We start from the raw sequence: 20,849 nt of genomic DNA on the forward strand, positions 1-20,849 counted from the left end.
GACAATTCATCGATAAGTATGAGATGCCAGTATATACAGATCCCACGAACATTAATGACATTTATGGCTGTCTGTCGTCTGTACATATCATGTAGGATTTAATTCAAAAGAAAGTTAATCTAAATTAAGTCAGAGTTGCTTTTCTATACAGCTAAGCGTTAGTTATGACGTGTAAATTTCGCGTTATTGGCTAAAAACTCAATTTTTTGTAAATCAAACCAGTTGTTGAAAGGTTTGTAGCCGATTATTAGTGTTATTGAAAGGAAAAGAAGCGAGGTTCAAATTACAACTCCATCCGTCAAATGTATTAATAGCTAAAGATTGATCTCACAGAGAAGTTATTAATATTTATGACGGAGAAAACAGACGTCTTTGTTATACAATTTATTGTCTGCTCAGCAGATTATGATAGAAAACATTAGGTGGCCTATGGTAAAGATATTGACTTTTTATTGTCGTTTAGATCAGTTACATAATACATGCAAACATCAAGTCATCACTCATAAAGCGGAAGACGGTGATCAAACAAAAACTGACAACACGAAGAGAAATGTAATGATTGTATGATGAATGTTCTTTCTGAAGTTTTTTTTATTAAATGATAATTCACGATTCTTTATAATTCCGGAATTTCGATCCATTTTGTTTTTAATACTAGATTCTTTCGCAATTTCACCCATGATGCATTGCGGTCCTCACATTTTATTTGAATGTGGGACCGTAATGCACCCTGGGAGAAATTGCGAAAGAATCAACTGTGACTGAAAATATGACTTCTCCTAAACATTTGTATTGTCTTCGTACCTTAATTAACGTTTTCGACTTCTTCCCAACCCAGCTAATCTAAAGCCAAAGAGGCTATTTAAAACTCTTTCATACCAAAAAGCAATCAAAATATGATTGAATTATTTGTGTGTATTTCCATGCAAAAGAGCTTAAGGTTCGAAGTAAAAAGTCTCACATTGATCAAAAATTTGAAAACAAAATCTAGATTTCCAAACACGACCAAATAAACATAATAATGAATATGTTAAGTTGTATACATCACTAACGAATGATTGGGAGTATTGTATGGTATAGTTATAGTTATGCAAAACAGAAAATTATGGAAACTGGTATTACGAACAACACTTTTAAAACAATTCTTATATCAGGGAAATCCCTTATTGATTATTTGTGTGGGTATACTACTCTGTTGGGTGTAAATCTTTGTAGTGTCTGTATAAATCACATAGCCACACACATCAAAAGTGTTCTTGTCAGTCCCAGTGGCTTTACATATTGGTTGTTTAAGGCGGCTAACACCTGATGTAAATACACCACTGCATCATGCGTTAGTTTATAGATTTCTGCTCCAGAGCTGGCTCCATATAAGCTTTCTGGCCTAGGACACGTATACTAATTGTATAACATAGGTTGGGGTTCGCTTTGGTCAATTGATGTAGTTTATGGATCACCACCAAGAACATCAGACAATGAAATTATGATGAGAGTCATTCATTATAGTTCATTATATATGAAGTAAATTTTATTCATCTATATATGCAACGGGGAAAATCCCCCATTGCATTTACCTAAGATGACTTCTCGTCATCTAAAGCACATTACAGACAGTTTAAGATAAAGTTGCGTCTTGCATCTATTATAAATTATTTCGCTGATACAAGTGCGTCCCACTACGTACAATAGACACATTTATTATGACTTCACAAATCTGATACCCAGGACAGTTGGTGCACACATGAATCTTAGCAGACAACACCAGACGCTATAGTAAATTATAACACTATAAAGCAGTCAAGATGCATGTAAACAACCAATATTGGTTGATAAGATACATATAAATGCCAATTATATGATAATGTCGCTATCCTTTAGTGCTTTCGGACGACCTTTGGAGTCATTGTTCTGATCACAAAGACCTGCAAATGTATCGTCACATACTTTACAAATGTTTCTATTGACAATGCTGTCCTCCGCTGTCTAGTATTTTATCAATTATGGACATTTGTTGAGGTTCATATGGTGTTATGCCGCCCTGGTATAATAGTTAATAACCAAGGACGCAGCCCGATGTCATTATTTTAAATTCTACCAGGTGGTATAACACTATATGGACCGAAACAGAAGTCCTTTATTTTTATATTAAATGTATAGTTTATTTAAAAATGTTTAAAAAAATATCTAATGTGCATGTTCATTATAAGAATAGCGTTGGCTATAGGACGCCACCCTGAAGAACGCAACGTTTTAGGAATGAAGTTCACATAGGAGTATTGACTCGATGATGATAGTGGAAAATAAGGGCATAAATGTATCTAATAAATATTTAATAGTGCTTTATAGTATGCGATGATGCAATATAAGATTTGTTCATTATTACAACGTCCTATTAACAAACAGATCCATTAAAGAATGTGTGTATTGGTGGCGAAAACCCGAAGTACCGGAGAAAAACAAACGACTTGCGGTCAGTACCTGGCAACTGTATCAAATAAATTTACTTTCGCGATCCAGAGGTGGGGGGCTAGTGGTAATATGTCAGGCCATCTTATCCACTCGGTTATTAATGAAAGATCAACACTCGATTAATTTTATATCGTTGTTCAATAAACTTGAAATGTAAGTTTATCATAATTCGTAGTTACAATTAATTTCATTCCTGCTGGTGGTTTTGACTATAGCCTTAAAGTGGTGGTGGCCGAGTGTTTGAAGGTGTCTTTACATTACATTGCAACAACCACACGCATCCACACACAGCCATGCTGTATTTACTAGATGTTAATATTGATGTTTCCTTATAATACAATAATAATAACCACTTTCTTGCCGTCAATCTGATTCCGTATTCTCACTGTATTTCATAGAGGATATAAAAATATGATGACATTTCAAACTGGTCAATGAAATGACCTCCAAAATTCTCGACGGGGACAAAATAGTTAACAAGGACTTTTAGAATCATTTTTGTGTATAAAGTCATTTTACCCAAGCTTAACAACATAGCTATACGTTTATGCATATATCGGAAATCGAAATATCAGTAGTTTCTGTAATGAAACTATGTATGTACATAACAGAAATAAAGTGAGTATGGAAGTTATTAGAACGTGGCCCTGAATGTGATTATGTCATATCATCTATGGAACGAAATAGAAATGTGGATTTTAATCTGATTGGCTTATCGTCATCTTCATTTTTACTGGTGATTGGCGTATTCACTGAACATAACGAAATCGGCTTATATACTCAGCATCTTCACCATACAGTGTCTTTTTCTATTATTCTATTAGAAATATAATTGATATTCAAGATATCACGATGTGTCAACATCCCGATCCAAGTACTTTTTCTATTTCATTTTAGTATATATTTTGAATACTCATAATTATGCCTTGAAATTATCTAGACACCACATTCCTATGAGAGCAATGTTAAATCAGATGTTTCTTGTAATAGTAAATGTTACTAGTTAATCAAATAAAAAAAAACCCTCTTTGATTATTCGCCGTATTTAAAACTTTGGAACAGCGAACTTGTATACACTGACATGTCTTTATTTGGTATGGCTATCATTAGTCCAATTACAGTTTGGTTGACGCTCATTACAACAATAGTGAAAATGTATGGTGATTACTTGTCTGACTTTGACGTTAATTTACAGATTGGATTACCTATTAGGTGTCGACACGATGTCAGATCCCTACTGACTGTAGAGTTCCCCGTGATCGTTAATTGGCTATAATTGATCATTTGGAATATCTGTATATCCAAGCGAAGTCCTTAATTAAGTATTTTCCTTGCCGCTCCTGATTTTGATAATTGTATAGACACATGCAGAGAAGCTTGAACAACCACGCATCTACGTAAAATGTCAACACTTTCATGTTTATATTCTTCAAATCAGGCATCTTTTACATTAAATTTATAATTAATAAGAACTTTTGCCACACTATAGCAGATCTTTTGTTTTGTAAATATCTATTTCCTCATTCCATAAATGATCCCTGTTGGCGACAAAATGGTATAATCGGATTTTAGCCCATATCATGTTTTCATTAAAGGCCCTTAACCTTTCTCAAACGGCTTTTAATTTTTAAAATTTGAATATAAAACGAGATCGATGATGTTGTTGAATCGCAAAAGTTAGTAACTTAGCGTTAATACTACACTTATCATTATCAATAAATAAACTTTGAATTATCGTCTGATGTTTCTCGCCGTCGTCCTAAATACCGCTCGATAGTTGACTATCACTTCGCCAGACGGCAAAAAAACCAGCGAAATGAATCTCCACAGTTATCATATATTACGCAGGAAATTTTGCATATGTTTGGTGTTGTTACCTCACCTTAGAAAATTGCGCCATCTATGGAACCCAAAGATGAAATATTGATGCCGCGTAGGTGTACATGTTCAATAACTGAAAGTAATTATTAAACAAATATTAACCGATGCTTCGGTTTCATCAAAAATACTATTTCACTTTGAATATAAACGGGTCTAAACAACTTTGTTTAAAGCAGGCACAAATCACAAGGCATACAATCTGGTAGATAATTAATATCGCAGCCTTCCAAAACATACCGCCATTCATACACGCAACACATTGCATTAAGCATGTCATCTTAGAATGACCTTAGCTGTTAATGGGACTTTAATAAGCCAACCAACTTACTGTTTCCACGATATCCCTAAGACATCGTATCATCTTCTGCTCTTAACTGAGTCTGTCTTCAATTCACTATATAGCGAAGTTTCCGCCACAGTAGAAAATGTCTGTGTTGTAACATCATCAATTAATATCAGATCCCATCCTGTCAAGTGATGCAAATATGAGGGATCAGTCAACTGGATTGCCCTTTGTTTATAACCGTATAGATGTATGTTGAAAATATTGGGTGATTGGGTGGGTTTCAACGGGGTCTGATGGGAATATTCCGGAAGTCGAGAACATCACCATGATGCACTTTTGTGACAGTGTCTGGAATGGAATGGCTAGAGTAAAGTTCTATATACTAATACAAGACAGTTCATAAAATGAATTTGACTATTACTTATAATCTGTGTACGGGATCTCACAGGAGATTGTAAACAAGGTAACAGCGTCATACAATACCCAAAGAGTAACTACAAGCAATATGGGTTTTTTTGAAGTATTACTTCCGTTATGGAATTATCAGTTCAGCTAATATGATTGTCACCAACAGAAGCAATATATCATTTTGTATTTTGAATGAACTTTTTCTTCTCATTTATTAAACAGCATAATTGAGCGAGTTCTTTAGTTATCATTTATGTCACTTCTAAGTGACGTTTCAGCCTTAAGGTCGCAAAGTGCCTGCAGACAATAATTCATGATGTTAATTGGAACACATTACAAATGAATTCTGACTTTAGCTGTGACTTTTAATCGAGTAAGGTGTTGACTGATCACACACTGGTAAACACAAATTTAAAATGCATGTCATCTTTTGTTTATTGATACAATTTTTAGTGTTGAAAAGAGGAAGAAACAATATAGTATTTATTATACATAATGCAATAGGGATAAATAATGTCCCTTTTAATGTAATATTTATGCATCATAAATATGTATTACTGTTACGCAGAGCTGTGAAAAACCGCAATGTTTTCAATATTTTTGTGTTTTTAGACGAAAGGACAATAAAAAGTACTCCAATTATGCTTCAGAAGCGTGGCACTTAATCATACATTAGTGAAGTGTTCATTTTCCATTTTCCATTTTAAAACAAATCCGATTACATAGGACCTTTCTAATGAATATCATCATTTTTCATTTCAGATTCTGCCTTTTTCCGTGTTGATATCTACATTTGTCCGTGGAGACTGTCTTCGTTAGTGAACAAAAGAAATTCGTCGGCATGAGTTATTGGACAACACATTCAAAAATACCAATCGCAAAAACTGACTGTATTAACTATAGTACGTCATCAACTGTCACACAAATGATCTATTTTTTCTGTTTATCAACCGACGCTTCTTCCACCGATCTCTCATACAGCGTTTCCCAACCACGTGCTCTGCAGAACGACTGACAGAAACGAATAAAAACTGTTTTGGCATACTGTCAAATCACTGCCTAATACTAATAAAGCATATGATGCACTACATTCTTGCATTTATCTTTTATTATGGTTTACATCATTATCTGTACACGAATTCGTCTATAACTAACTCGCTATATCATAAGTTTATCTACTGTAGTGAAAATAGTTTTTGTAAGATGTTAATAAATAACGTTTAAAATTAAACTTGAAACTCTGAAAAAATTGAATAACTTGGATCGTTTCATTTTTGTCTTGCCATCTTGCAATTCACATTCAGGGATATTAGATTCCCCCTTTGATATCAGTATCCTTTTCATTAGCGAGGCCTTATTCCTCTGTACATGAGACAGACTCTATAAGTGGCTCATCGATAGATAATCTAACTTTGCCTGTTACATAGTTAGCTCCCTTGTTGGTAGGTATCGATTGTGACGTCATTATTTTGTGATCGCGATTCACTTCGTTTTCTCCGAAAATTATGACGTCACAATCAATACAAATCTGCAACGGCAGATGACTCTGTAATATGCAAATACAGGATAACGAATCGAAATAAGCATTTTCTTCAGATTGGAAAATATTTTTTGAATGTACTGATATTAGTTGTAAATCGCAGAAGTACAAGAGTCAATAAATAAAAGAACACATTGACTTTGATTTTTTAACGTAAATATATAAATTCTTTGTACGAAAAATTCCGTTATATAACACTTGAAGCACAAATAGTTATGACAGTAATATTATATACATGTAGTACTGAAGTCGGGAAGTGTTTTTGTATTTTGTTATATGCGCAAATTAGTTCTATTCGACTTCGTTAAATTCAAGTTTTATCGTATGTAGAATGATGAAAGTACAATCATCGTACGTACAACATATAATGTTTTCATATTATATCAGATTTGTTAAAATGATGTGTTTGATCAAAATTGCAATTTGATGTCTCTCAAAGTTCTTGTGTTCAAACTTTTAAAAAAATTCTTATCGGCGAATCGAATAATGCATTTAGATCGACGAGAAATTTTACGATGTTGTAAACAGAATCCATGGTACAACATCCACGTCATCATCTTACGGCCATTTGAAATAAATGCAATGTTTCAAAATATTGTGAAACATGCAATGAAGTCGTCTTTTAATACACAAGGCATGCATTTTGTGCAGGATAATTAGATATAGTGTTTCAACACCTATCAACTCTGCAATAAAATAGGGCAATCTGAATAGTAGAGATGATATCCCGTGACCTTTAAATGGAACGAAACTAAATCAAAATTGCTATTTTGAGAAGAGTACTTCAGAAAATAAACATTTGATAAATTTGTTTTGAATTATTATCCTCAAGACGCAAACTAAAGCAGATGGAATAACAAAAACAGGTATAAGTGTTACAAACATTGATGTGATCTTTTTACTATAGAAAAGTTTCTCGTAAAGTTGACATTAGGGAACAATTAAACGTGACCCAATATGTGTTTGAACATTTTTATAAATCATTAACATTCACAGCTATTAAAATAACAAAATGTCCCAGAAGGATCTTGGCACCCACCAAAGAATGATATATGTCTGACAATGGAAAAAAAAGAGCTTTTCATACTACACATTACAAATGAAATTTGAGAAATAGCGGAAACAAACTTCTCCTATCAAAATTCAAGATGGCGGCCAGTCGATTGGCCTGTTAACTGATCAATTCCAAATTACAATTGCACAACTAGAGCCCTACGGTCCTACATGTGATATTCGAGACAGATTGCTTTAGTACTTTCTTATAAATAGCGGAACAAACTTCAACTATCAAAATCCAAAATGGCTGCTATCTGGTGGGCTAAAATGATAAATATAAACTTGGAATCAAAACCAACTTAACAATATATATCAGCGGAGCAGTGTGTGTGATCTATTGATATTTTTAGTGTTATTCAATTCAGTCTCATAAATGATTGCTTTAAAAGGCGTGATATGACACTATACAAGCTTTCCCTCCCAAACATGATACCCTATTGTACCGTACACACATATCTCCCGTCGGCTTGACGTTTTGATGAAAACTTTATCGCTTACGGAAGTCTGGCATGTCGTAATAAAACGGTCATTCTACCAAATTTGGATATTTTAATTGAGAAAAACATTCTATGCATCACACCTTATTGCTACCGATTTTGACCACATTTGTGCGGTGTATTCGATGACGCTAGCTCAACTGGAGTCATTGTTTCTAATTCTTCCCACAATCTACTGTAAACATACGTATTCTACCGCAGTTAAATTTTAACACAATGCAAAAAACTGTATATTATGGTTTATAAGAGCGTTGGTTCCATACCGGAAATGCCCTTACCCTTCACACAAATTAGCGCTTAACACTAATTTTGGCTTAAAAGACTGCGCAAAAAGCTAATTTTGTTGATATTTTCCCTCTTTTTTTTCTGGATTAAAAAACGCTCTTATATTATAAACGCACATACTTTAATCAAGTTAAAGTGCAACTTTTTAACTAGTACGCACAATTTTGTGATTGATTCACGCAATAACCTTAACGGCATTATATACAATACACAAAACTCAATTAGAGCATCGATATATTTAGTGCAGCAATGAGTATGCGAAAAGCGCTGTATAACGATTATCGTTTCAATATTCACATAATTAATTTTGAACAATACCTCTTTTTCTCATTGAAGAAAACATTAAAAGATAAACCGAGGTGATATTGAACAACATTCATGCTCAAAGAACCATTGGATCAACCATAGAATGCATTAATATTATCTGTAGGAATTCAAAATAATGCTAAATATACTCGAATCAGTCATGAGAACTTAAATATAAAACCTTCTTAGCTCTCGAATAATGACTTTTAACCATCATAATTGTACATTGGTTTCCTCAACAGACACTTAAGTATCATGTATTTGTTTGATCGACCTGTCTCGTTCACATATGGGGTGTGTTAATACTGAGAATACACATCGTATATATTCCCTTGTCAATTTTAAGGAAACTAACAACATTGGTTTCATTGCATTAAATTCTTCCTAACAGCACATTTATACGAAAGATATTCTTCACTGGTGCTGGTTCTCTTTTTGTTCACAAAGGCAATGATGTTTTTTGCTGAATAGACATTTGTACAAAATACTGTGTAGAATTTTTCAGACAGACACTACAAAAGATTTTTAGTAAATTTGGTTTATTTAAGGATTAACTTGAATATATTTTTTATGTTATGGAGATATAACACAAAAATCTGAGTGTACTCTAAATAAACCGCGAAGCGGTTTATGATGAGAGTACACTCAGATTTTTGTGTTATATCTCCATAACATAAAAAAATATATTCAAATTAATCCTTATAATTCAATTTACTAAAGATAATCTCTTCAATATTCAAAAATCATTTTGGGACTCTTTTGTCTATGAAATCATTACGCCGTCATCTTAGCCAATCAGAAGCAACGTTATAAACGGCGACGCCATTTTTTCCTTTATGGGCTGATAAAGTAAATTTTTAAGCCAATGAAAATGCTCGTAACAAGCAAAATTGAATTATTGAAATAACGATTCACATATGTTCGTGTAATAATGTTTTAATAACTCGCTAAATACAAATGATTTTGGCAAAGATCACTCTAAATCATAGATGAGTAAGGATTGCAGCATCATATATACTTCTATTTTATGGAAGAATGTAATGAATCATAGTGTAAAATCATGTTACAGGTGCTATAAAAATGTGACATGGATGATTAAGCACAAAATATAGTAAATCGGTAAAAATGAAATGAGTTAAATGCTTTAAAATTGTGCGTGATTGAAAAATAGATAAGGTTTGTTTGTATCTATTTGGTCGGCTTTCCTTTTTAATAAGTTTAAACGAATTTATTGCAAACAAATTTACAAAGGGATCGCCACAAGTTATTACAATTTATTAAGCCCTCTCCCAAGTGGCTTTCCTCTACTTCCTAAACGTGCCGTCCTTACATTTCTACATTTGTTAATAATATGTTAACAACAATCAAACCCAACCATTTCTCATCTCAAGTTACTAATTACCTTATGTACAAGCATGATATCAAATATGTAATAGTAATAGTAAAACTAAAATCTGTACCGTCAATTAACTATCGCTGTTGTGTAAAATACGTCTCCATTAGTGGGAAAAATGTATTTCAATAATATTTCCTTCTGCCATTCTTTCATTCTTTTAAATTCAACCATATATAGCCTACTTTATTTTGTGTCAAATTCGAAGCCATGCCAAAGTAGAGCGAAAGCATTACTTGACACTGGAAGGATGATTGGAACAAAGGACACTGCAATTGAGTAGGTTATTAGTTCTACGGTAGACCAGTGTTCTATCGTCACAGCTGATTCCTATCACGAAACGCCACGTGAGAAATGTGTTTTAATAGACCGGCACATCAAGTCAATTCCTTTCCAATTGACGTTGCGATCTGAGAGAGCGATGAAATACATGTATGCTTTAGTTTATCACAACATTGTCTATCGTACAAGTTTTACACCGCTGGATTAGGATCCCAAATGGGGGAATAATGAGGTACTAATTGACGCGTATTATTAAGTAGCATACACGCATATTGCATATATTCACATCCGGCAAATTATCTCTGCTGTCCATGAAGTAGCACTATTCAGCAAAATAAAAAATAATAACATACAGCTAGTACATGTATTAATATATTTATGTATGCTTGGACACTAACATATCTAACATCCTGGCATTTCAGAATTGTTATATTTCATGGACACTGCTCTTTTAAACAATGAAGTGTTATAAATTGAAAGTGACCAGAGACCACTGTCCTATCCTAAAGGAAAGACGCCACAAATGTGTGTTAGTGATTGTTTCCTCTTCCACATCTCAATTTTCACATGGCATGGAAAACCCCCGCCAGACATTCGAATCGACAATAACAGGATGCTCTCAGAATATCCTTCATCATTAAACCTTATCGTATAGCTACATCAACCAATTAACGTAAGAATTGGTTAAACTTCTTGATTTTGGCGTTAGAGTACATTCTGAATATCTATCAATCACATTATTATGTCAATCGCATATTAGTTTCGGTAACAATGAATTGAAGCGTTTATTAGTAAACTAACATTATACGAGCATACTCACAACAAAGTCAAATTTCACTTTCAACACAATTTTATTTAAACATAAAATTTAGGCTAATTTTAAAAGGGTTGAACAAGAAAGAGAAATTTACTTGATATAAGGTTCACAACGAAAAAGTTGCGCCGTCGAAAATTAAATTTTCCCGTAATCATATGAAAGCAGTTATCCTACATTACAACCTATACTGCTTTTTGATTGACCGTAATATGAAGGTGAATTAGTCTGGTATCTACCTTATCCTGTGTATCGGTTACCATGACTTTTTACTTTTGAATTCCATATTTTTCCTTATGAGTGAAGATGGCTTCTGTTTCTGCTAAGCGTACAATATTCAGCGAATGGAAGGATTAGATTCGCTTTGCAATACATTTTACTTTATTACCTTTTACAACTTGACAGATTTTTAACAAAAATGTGATACTAAATTAAAACATGTGGCTTTCCTAAAATGCTTTACTGCCGTAACGAGATCAAGAATGAGAATGAAGTATCATGTTGGACCAGGTTCTCAGTGGCGATTTATTTTTGTGATATCTGATTGGCCGCGAGATTTAAACGCGTGCATTGGTTTTCAGTCATACACACTATTTATAGTTTGTTCTGTTTTTTTACTTTCATAATTGTGATAATATATAAATATGAAAATTCAGTCTTACTTTCCATTTCACGGAGCGGTAAATACAAACCATATCGACCGGTAGGATTGACACCTGAAACGAGACACTGAGATAAACTTGATCATTTAATGTTACACTTATTTAAACAAGAGGCACGGAGGAGCTTACCGATCACCTGCGTTCTGATACAGAATAGCACAACGATGTGGTAACCCTTTTGGTCTCTTGTGGCGATTAGACTCAGCTAGGACTAGCGAAAAAATCACATGTAAATATTATGGCACTTTCTTATCAAATGCAATAAGTTTATTTGAAATTAGAGATCATCTGTTTGATAATGCCATTAACATGCTGACATTTTAGAACTGTATGTTACTGATAAAGCTGGTGTTTTATTTGGCAACAGGCAGTACATGGACACTGGGAACTGTTCGTCATTTTAACAGCGTAAGCATCGCAGTATTGCTACAATTTTTATATTAAAGCATATATGAAGTACAAACTTCAATAGTCGATGATCATAATCGATAATTATTACAATGATGTTGTGTATATAGTTCATTATCCAATAGTTCCAAATCTGAAATTTTATATTGTTAACAATCTTCATATTTTCGAGGAAATAAGACTTTGTATGTATGTATGTATGTATGCATGCAAGCATGCATGCATGCATGCATGCATGTATGCATATGCATACATACATACATACATACATACATACATACATACATACATACATACATACATACATACATACATACATACATACATACATACATCATGCATGCATGCATGCATGCATGCATGCATGCATACATACATACATACATACATACATACATACATACATACATACATACATACATACATACATACATACATACATACATACATACATACATACATACATACATACATACATACATACATACATACATACATACATGCATGCATGCATGTATGAATACAAAATATACACATGAATTATTATTGTATAAAAAATTACCAAATATTTAACAATTCGGTAAACGTTTAACCCTTTCAGGAAAATTTTATGAGGAATTATTTTATCGACTATTATTCTTTGAATAACATTTTATAACTTAAGTCATTACATTGTACGATCCCATTTGGCATCCGTCCCTCAGGATTGAACACTGAAAAAATGATGCTCAAAACACATGTAGTAATTTTTTTTTATATTAAAGACCCTCTCCTCAGGAGAAATATGAGACCACAAGGCCGTACAACCCTTCAATTGTGACGAGTGTGTGATTTCACCATACGTTTGGTTTAAGAAGATTGCTGAAATTTTAGCCAATTATACTCCTTTTGTTCCTAATCACTAAGTATGTATAAGTGTTGGTGAAGACGTCGAAAATGTAAATTGTATACGGACACACGACGACGGATAACACATGACGTATGACAGAAAATGACGGTTAGAATAGGCCATTAAAATTACATGCCATATTACATGTACTGGAACATAACAAAAACAATAAATTATCTTTTTTTAATTCATGAAAATTTCAAGGTTTCTGCTGACTCCCGTCATCACTTAAATATCAAAGGTAGGATTTGTAAATCGATAGCCGTAATAAAGACATAAAATGGAGAATATATATAGGTGCTCCTACTTTTCTACACACCTATTCAACTACATAAAACGCTTAGGTACATAAAGTATTCGAAGTATTTGATGAATATTTTTTGTAAGAATATCAATAATAATAAACGCATGTAATGTTGTTGAAACCTAGTACTGATTTACGGGTAAGTTCCATTTCTGCAGAAATAGTAAAAACTTAAAATGTTAAAATTAATCGATGAATTATATTGTTACCTTTTACCGGCTATGGGCACTGATGATTGGTGTACAACTAGGAATCAATTAATCGAGCACTGAGGATTGGTGTACAGCTAGGAGTTAATTAATCAACCACAGAAGTATGTGTTTCATTCTAACAAGTGGCCTATAGCGTTCCGTCAACATTTAATATTTAAGGACCGTCTATCATACATGTCATGTTCCAAAGCAATGTTGTTTTGCCTGATATCTTGTCATTTTAATCATTGCATTCAGTTTTCACATTGGTTTTCAGCGAACACCCTTTTGTACCACATTTGCCGAAATCGAACCAATTAAAATTTTCAACAATTTGTAAACTTACGATTCACTACCTTAGCAATTGATGTTTACATAAGGGAAACTGTTCTGCACGACGTCCATCATATTCAGTATTTCAATAATGTCTCCATGTTTACAAAGCGAACGCACCTTTAATTTTACACAAACCCGCTTTGTTGTACTTTAAAAAAAAAATTTTGATACTTGATACAACTTGAAGATTAGAATGCACGAATTGGGAAATCATAAATGGACGCCGTTTAGCTCAAACTGGCCGATATATGATTCTTTTACTTCCCTCTTTGTTTTATACCTAGATTGGTCGGTCAGTCGATTGACATAACGTCCTCATAACATCTAAGGTCATCAAAAGACAGACTCCTCTTATAGGATGTGATATAATATTTGCATAAAATATTCTAATATCCTCCGTTAATGAGAAACTGCGTAGTTCTTTTGGAAAATCCTGATATTGCATTATTCTTGCACTAAGTAAGGATAAGAAAACAAAAGCTGTCTATAGCTATTAATCTATAGTTCAGACGCTAAGGCAATTCAAATTTTGCTGAGCAGACAAACATTTTGATAGGTAATATGTTACATTCAATGTGATGCAAAACAGCTACCATTAAACGTCTACCACTTAAAACATCAATAAACACCAATAGAACATACTACAGATAATATCAGGATATCTTAATATCATCTTTGCTTGGATCGAAACCAGTAAATATAATAGAAAAGACACTTTATTTCCAACATCTATTTTTTGACGTCTGTGTTTAGTATGGGAGTTCAGATTTCAAACATGAGTAGACATTTAGTTGTTGAATTTAAGTTGTTACGTTCATAAACTATTTCAAATATTTTTTCAGTGCTGAATGCTTCCTATATTATCGAACTCCACCTCGTTGCCAGTGTAACAGAAGAAAATCTCTGGTCTTGATGAACCTAACGATTTGTTGATTGAATTAACCAATCAGAGTCATTTGATCAGGATCTTGACCATATTTATAAGCGCAGCGGAGCAGAGAGAATTGGTACTGAGGCAGGCAGTCCACGACGATTAAGATTAAGTTCGGGAAAAAATCTGTAATCAGACCATGCCATTCCTGTGGGACTGACCCTACCTGAACCTGGTGGACATTTTTGTCTATTAACCCTTTGCATATTACAGAGTTAACTCTCTTACGGGTAGGTATCGATTATTACGTCATTATTTTGTGAATGTAATCCCCGTCGTTTTCTCCGAAAAGCATGAAGTTACGCTTACAAACACATGACGTCACAGTGAATTCATACCTGCAAGGGCAGATTCCTCTACGATATGCAAAACCAGAATATGTAAAGCGAAATTTACAGACCGCTAGTCAAACTGTTAACACTTTGTTAGTTTGTGTGGTTGTTGACCACTCAATAAGCGGCGATATATAAGTCCTCAATTTACTTGCCAAGATTAGGAGACGGAGGAAAACCGGAGTACATGCATCTTGCAGTGATTGACATGGGTGTATTTTAGACCTTTCAATACGTTCGCCGATTCAATTGACCTACTTATCAACAAAACATCAACTGAAAACAAAGTTGTATTATTTTGACGGATTTAACTCAACTAAGCTAGTTCACTATGAATGATTTGAATACAAGCATACTGTTTAAAGTGAACAGTCGGGCAAGGATGGCTAAAGTCGGTAAAAATGGCGTGAACGTACCCAGTATAATTTCTTATGAAATGGAAAAATAAAATCTCTCGTCAAAATCTGTCTGCGTACGAAGAAATTAATTTAAAGTATGGAAATTCTAAAACGTCCTCCCGGCTCACTATGTCCGTGGTTACATTTACACGCAGCCTCGCTTTCAATGCTTTCCACTTTTTTTACTTGGTCAGAACTGGGAAACTAAGCAGAGTTTGACCGTCTTATTAATATGTGAGAACTTTTGGAAGGCCAATGAACGCATTTAGACTGGTTTTCTTTGCCCGACTATTCACTTTAATGCCTTCATCCGTAAACTAAACTATAATTTTGGCTTGGAACAAAAAGACATTACTGGTCGGTCAAAGGGTAACAACTTCCGTGTGCATAAATCATGTCCAAAGAAACAGCTTGAACTTTGAGGCTATGCATACTCTAAACACATACAGTTTAATGGTTTGTTGTTTTTCACACACGTATCGGATCCTCTTTTGATCAGCATGTTGCTAAGGTACTGTAAAACATGCAACGTACCTACGCATTAGCCAAGCGTTCCTTGTAGGTATTCCACACAATCCACAGATAATGGACCCTTGAGGGTAATACACGCTATCACTAAGTCAATTACATTATCAAGTGTTTAGAACAAAGATTGCTAGACACATTATAAAACATGTATGTATTGATATTACCACGAATTTTAAATCATCAAAAAGATCAATGTCCGTTGATAATTACAACACATCCCATGTGAAATTAAACAAACACGAAAAAAGTCCATTGGCGTGAAGGAAGCCATCACTATCTGGTGCAATGTATGTTCACTCAAGCGGTCGCACTAGTCGACACGACGTTCCAATATGTCAATGGCTTAAAAATTGGTTTATATGGCTATAAACATCAAAATGCATGTTTGATTTTGTGCTGGAATTTCCGCAAAAAACATCCGCTCAAATCGCTTGTTACCAACAACTATCTTCAATTAGCTCCAATCTGGCGGCCTATATGCTGGTTTAAATTGTCGAGGGCCCCGCTTCACTTAAATACCACGCATAAATATTCAAACACCGAACGTGTTCTTGTGTTATAGTTGTGGATTTTTTGTTTAAGGTTAAACGAAAAATTGGTCCTTGAAAATAGTTTTATCGTATAATGCAAAAGAGAGAAATGCTGGAAACTGATTATGTCACTTCAATGGTATAGTTAAAGCGTCATTCTGCTTAAGTTTGTTATATTCCTAAAGGTTAAAAAAAACTAATTTGCTGAAAACCTTACAAGTTGTGTTACAGACCCAATTTACGTAACTTCCCAATTTTTTTTCAACATAACCAATGATCGACCATGGTACCAATGACCAAGAATAAAGATGAAAGACGTGAATTATGAAATTATTCCGTGCAGATAAACCCATAATATCGAACAGTCAAAAAATGTCCTGTTAACATACCCGCCATCTTAAAACAGTCGTTATTGCAAAACCGACAATAACCGAAGCGTTTCATATATAGGCCTTCACAATTTTTTACGGCCGATAACATTTTTGTTTCTGTTTTTCCCGCGTGAAGTCGACCGGGTCACATGATGTTTTCCGGAAATCGAGTTCTTCCGTGAATTACTTCGTATCGTTTCGGTTTGTATTTATTGTTTGCCGCATTAGTAATGTTTATTTTATTTCTTATATTTTTTTCTTCATAGTTCACAGTTTGTCTTAGAAACACTTTATCTGGCTTTAGTCAACCGTTTATGCAGTGAGAAAGTGGTAATTTTCTTGTAAATGTTTATGATTATAAAAACAATGAAAAAATACGTATATTTGGCCTTTAATGTGTAAGTTTTTCTCTGCGCTAACAAAGATATGCATATACATTCATTAAAAAATGACTTGCATGTAGCTCTCTTAATAAAGTGCAATTAAATAAATAGAGAAAAAATATATTAAAAAAGACGCAACAATATTTATATCAATTCCAATTGGGCAAAACATACATTGTACATCAGTAAGGAGAATAAATAAGGAAACTCCTATTACACTATTATCAAAGGAACCTCTTGGACACCAATGAGCTGGAGGCTACTAACGCTTTAATTACAATGAACTCTAATGGAAAAATCTCAATTCCAAAAATGACATCGAACATGATGTATCGCTGACTTGGGTGTGGAAATGTTAATAGTACTGTCCAGATAACGTGTGTTGTGAGTGTATGTCTATCCCAGTGTCAACGCGTTCTCAGATGCTCTCGTGACTACCTTTAATTGTCTACAAGGATTTTCCGCCCGGGATAATAAGAGATACAACATGACAGGAATCCGTTATGTATCTGGTGTGTCCTAAACATCGTATAGCACGGTAAATCGTGACAGATCTGATAGGTGGCCGTGTAGTTAAGTGGGCACGATCAACTTTTATATGTAGCAAATAAGTACTTCAGGTCTGACACAGTGAGTACTGCATGGTATCAGATGTATACCAATGTGGTATGTATAAGTCAAGTGTAAGTCAATAGGCAATGTCTGTACATTAATATTCACGTCGGGTTAGTTTTGCGTCTAATAACGTATTCACGGCGATTTCATATCGCGATTTTAACTCATTCAGTTCTATGATAGTTACGTTTCTCATGTTTTCTTTTGCAAAATTTTATTGAACGCGAAAATAAGTTGATTTACGTTATCCTTGGGAAAACATGGATGAAAAGATATTATTTAACAAGTCATCAAACTGCAATTTGTTCACTTATATGTTCATGATGCTTCAACTGTTTTCTTAAAAAAAACTTCAATGACTGTGTTCAGAGACAAACTCAGAGTCCATGTAAACAAAGTAACAAGCGATGAATATTTCCTTTCTTTTTAAAATCACCGCATAATTCAAAATATCTACATAGTTGTGAAATTGTAGTATACGGGACTGCAGCTATCAACGGATTCCTTATTGGGGAACGGAAATTCCAATAAAAAATCTGCTAACATCAGCCAATTGAATTTGAGTACTAGTATTCGTTTTTCGTGCCCAATGTATTAATGAACTTAAACTTTATTCACAACACATTTGATTGTTTATATTTAATAATCTAACTTAATGTCATAAGTTTGTACGAAAATTAGTTTTTTATACACCTACAGACAGGTCATCATTACCTTTGTGATATTCAGTTGTAATAATGTTTTGTGATATTCAGTTGTAATAATGCTTTGTGATATTCAGTTTTAATAAGGTTTTGTGATATTCAGTTGTAGTAAGGTTTTGTGATATTCAGTTGTAATAAGGTTTTGTGATATTCAGTTTTAATAAGGTTTTGTGATATTCAGTTGTAGTAAGGTTTTGTGATATTCAGTTTTAATAAGGTTTTGTGATATTCAGTTGTAGTAAGGTTTTGTGATATTCAGTTGTAATAATGTTTTGTGATATTCAGTTGTAATAAGGTTTTGTGATATTCAGTTGTAATAAGGTTTTGTGATATTCAGTTGTAATAAGGTTTTGTGATATTCAGTTGTAATAAGGTTTTGTGATATTCAGTTGTAATAAGGTTTTGTGATATTCAGTTGTAATAAGGTTTTGTGATATTCAGTTTTAATAAGGTTTTGTGATATTCAGTTGTAGTAAGGTTTTGTGATATTCAGTTGTAATACGGTTTTGTGATATTCAGTTGTAATAAGGTTTTGTGATATTCAGTTGTAATAAGGTTTTGTGATATTCAGTTGTAATATTTTTTATGATATTCAGTTGTAATAATGTTTTGTGATATTCAGTTGTAATAATGTTTTTTAATATTCAGTTGGAATAAAGTTTAATGAAAATCAGTTGTAATAATATTTTGTGATATTCAGTTTGGTGATATTTTATGTTATTCAGTTGTAATAATGTTTTTGGTATTCAGTTGAAATAATGTTTTGTGATATTCAGTTTTAATACTGTTTTTTTTTATTTTCAATTGTAATAATATTTTTTATATTCAGTTGTAATAATGTTTTGTGATATTCAGTTGTAACAATATTTTGTGTTAAAACATGGCTGTGTTGTCATCTTTTGTTATGGCTTGAAGTGTAGTCGGTGCAAAGTCTACTATTATCACCTACTACTGTTGAATAGTTACCTTTTGTTGTGGAATAGTTTGTGAACTATTCCACGGCAAAAGGTAACTATTCCACACTTGAAGGTAAATTTAGAGACTGGTAAACATAGTTGAGCATGTAGACAGTACTACATCCTTATTCATTAAATCCACTGAGAGATGGATTCCCGATTAACCCACGTACTTGTCAACGTTATCGTGATGTATTTATCAACTAATTTTCATAATACCAATATATACAATTTTCATCACTTCATTCCAAAATAAATCATTTCTTTCACAGCCACTGCATTCATAACCCAGAAAAGGATTCCCTTTAACAAATCCAGAAGAGAGAGGATGGAGATTAAATTCCATGAGACAAATACTGAACTTTCTGCCAACATGAACTTATAGGTGCTTGACATGAATTTTCCTTATTTGGTATAACTAAATCACTTCATATTCCATTAAAATTCAATTAAGAAGATAATAATTCCCAAGGAATACTTTCAAAAAACACACTCTTTTGCCATATTATTACACATTTTTGCGTATGTGTACCGGTAGTATTATGATCGAAAATATTGGGGGATATTTTTTTCTGAATTTTGATTACCTCCCTCTATCACCTTTGCTGCATGGGAAAATATTTTTGCCCAAATCGCTTCTTCATACCCAAAAATCATCACTACTGTGTTCAAATCTGCATACAGAGCTACATATTTAGGGTCCTCCATCTTGAAAACTAAACTGAGTAAATGTTTCAGTGAGTACCACGTAGTACCTGTGCATCGATCTTTAAAAAATCATTTCAAATCATGATTCTTGTTCTCCGAGTGAGCTATTGAGGTACTGTGGAATAGTCAAGATAATGAATACTTCTCGGCCCTTACGGGCCTCGAACATTTCATTATCTTGACTATTCCAAAGTAGAATATATTGTAGCGGTTCATCTTCAACTGTTTTGACGTTAGATCAATACAAATATATAAGTTTTTAAAGGTTCGAACATCAATTGACAAAACAATATTGAATAGACGCCGCGAAACGTGTTGGTCTAAACACATACACGCATCACCTTAGAAGACGTCGGAAAACCAACGCTAAGAAAAAAACACAAAAC

General features: G+C 33.5%; 1 protein-coding gene across 1 annotated transcript in view; it reads left to right on the forward strand.

The window, feature by feature from the left end:
* The window catches only part of LOC138334914 (APGW-amide-related neuropeptide-like), a 36,275-nt gene extending 30,143 nt beyond the window's left edge, over positions 1–6,132 (forward strand). Inside the window, exon 3 of the mRNA XM_069283768.1 lies at positions 5,807–6,132. The gene's annotated coding sequence lies outside the window, so the exon portion shown is untranslated. The remainder of the gene's footprint in view (positions 1–5,806) is intronic.
* Positions 6,133–20,849: the final 14,717 nt, after the last annotated feature.

Source organism: Argopecten irradians, chromosome 11, assembly GCF_041381155.1.
Source record: "Argopecten irradians isolate NY chromosome 11, Ai_NY, whole genome shotgun sequence".
NCBI classification, from domain to species: Eukaryota; Metazoa; Mollusca; class Bivalvia; order Pectinida; family Pectinidae; genus Argopecten; species Argopecten irradians.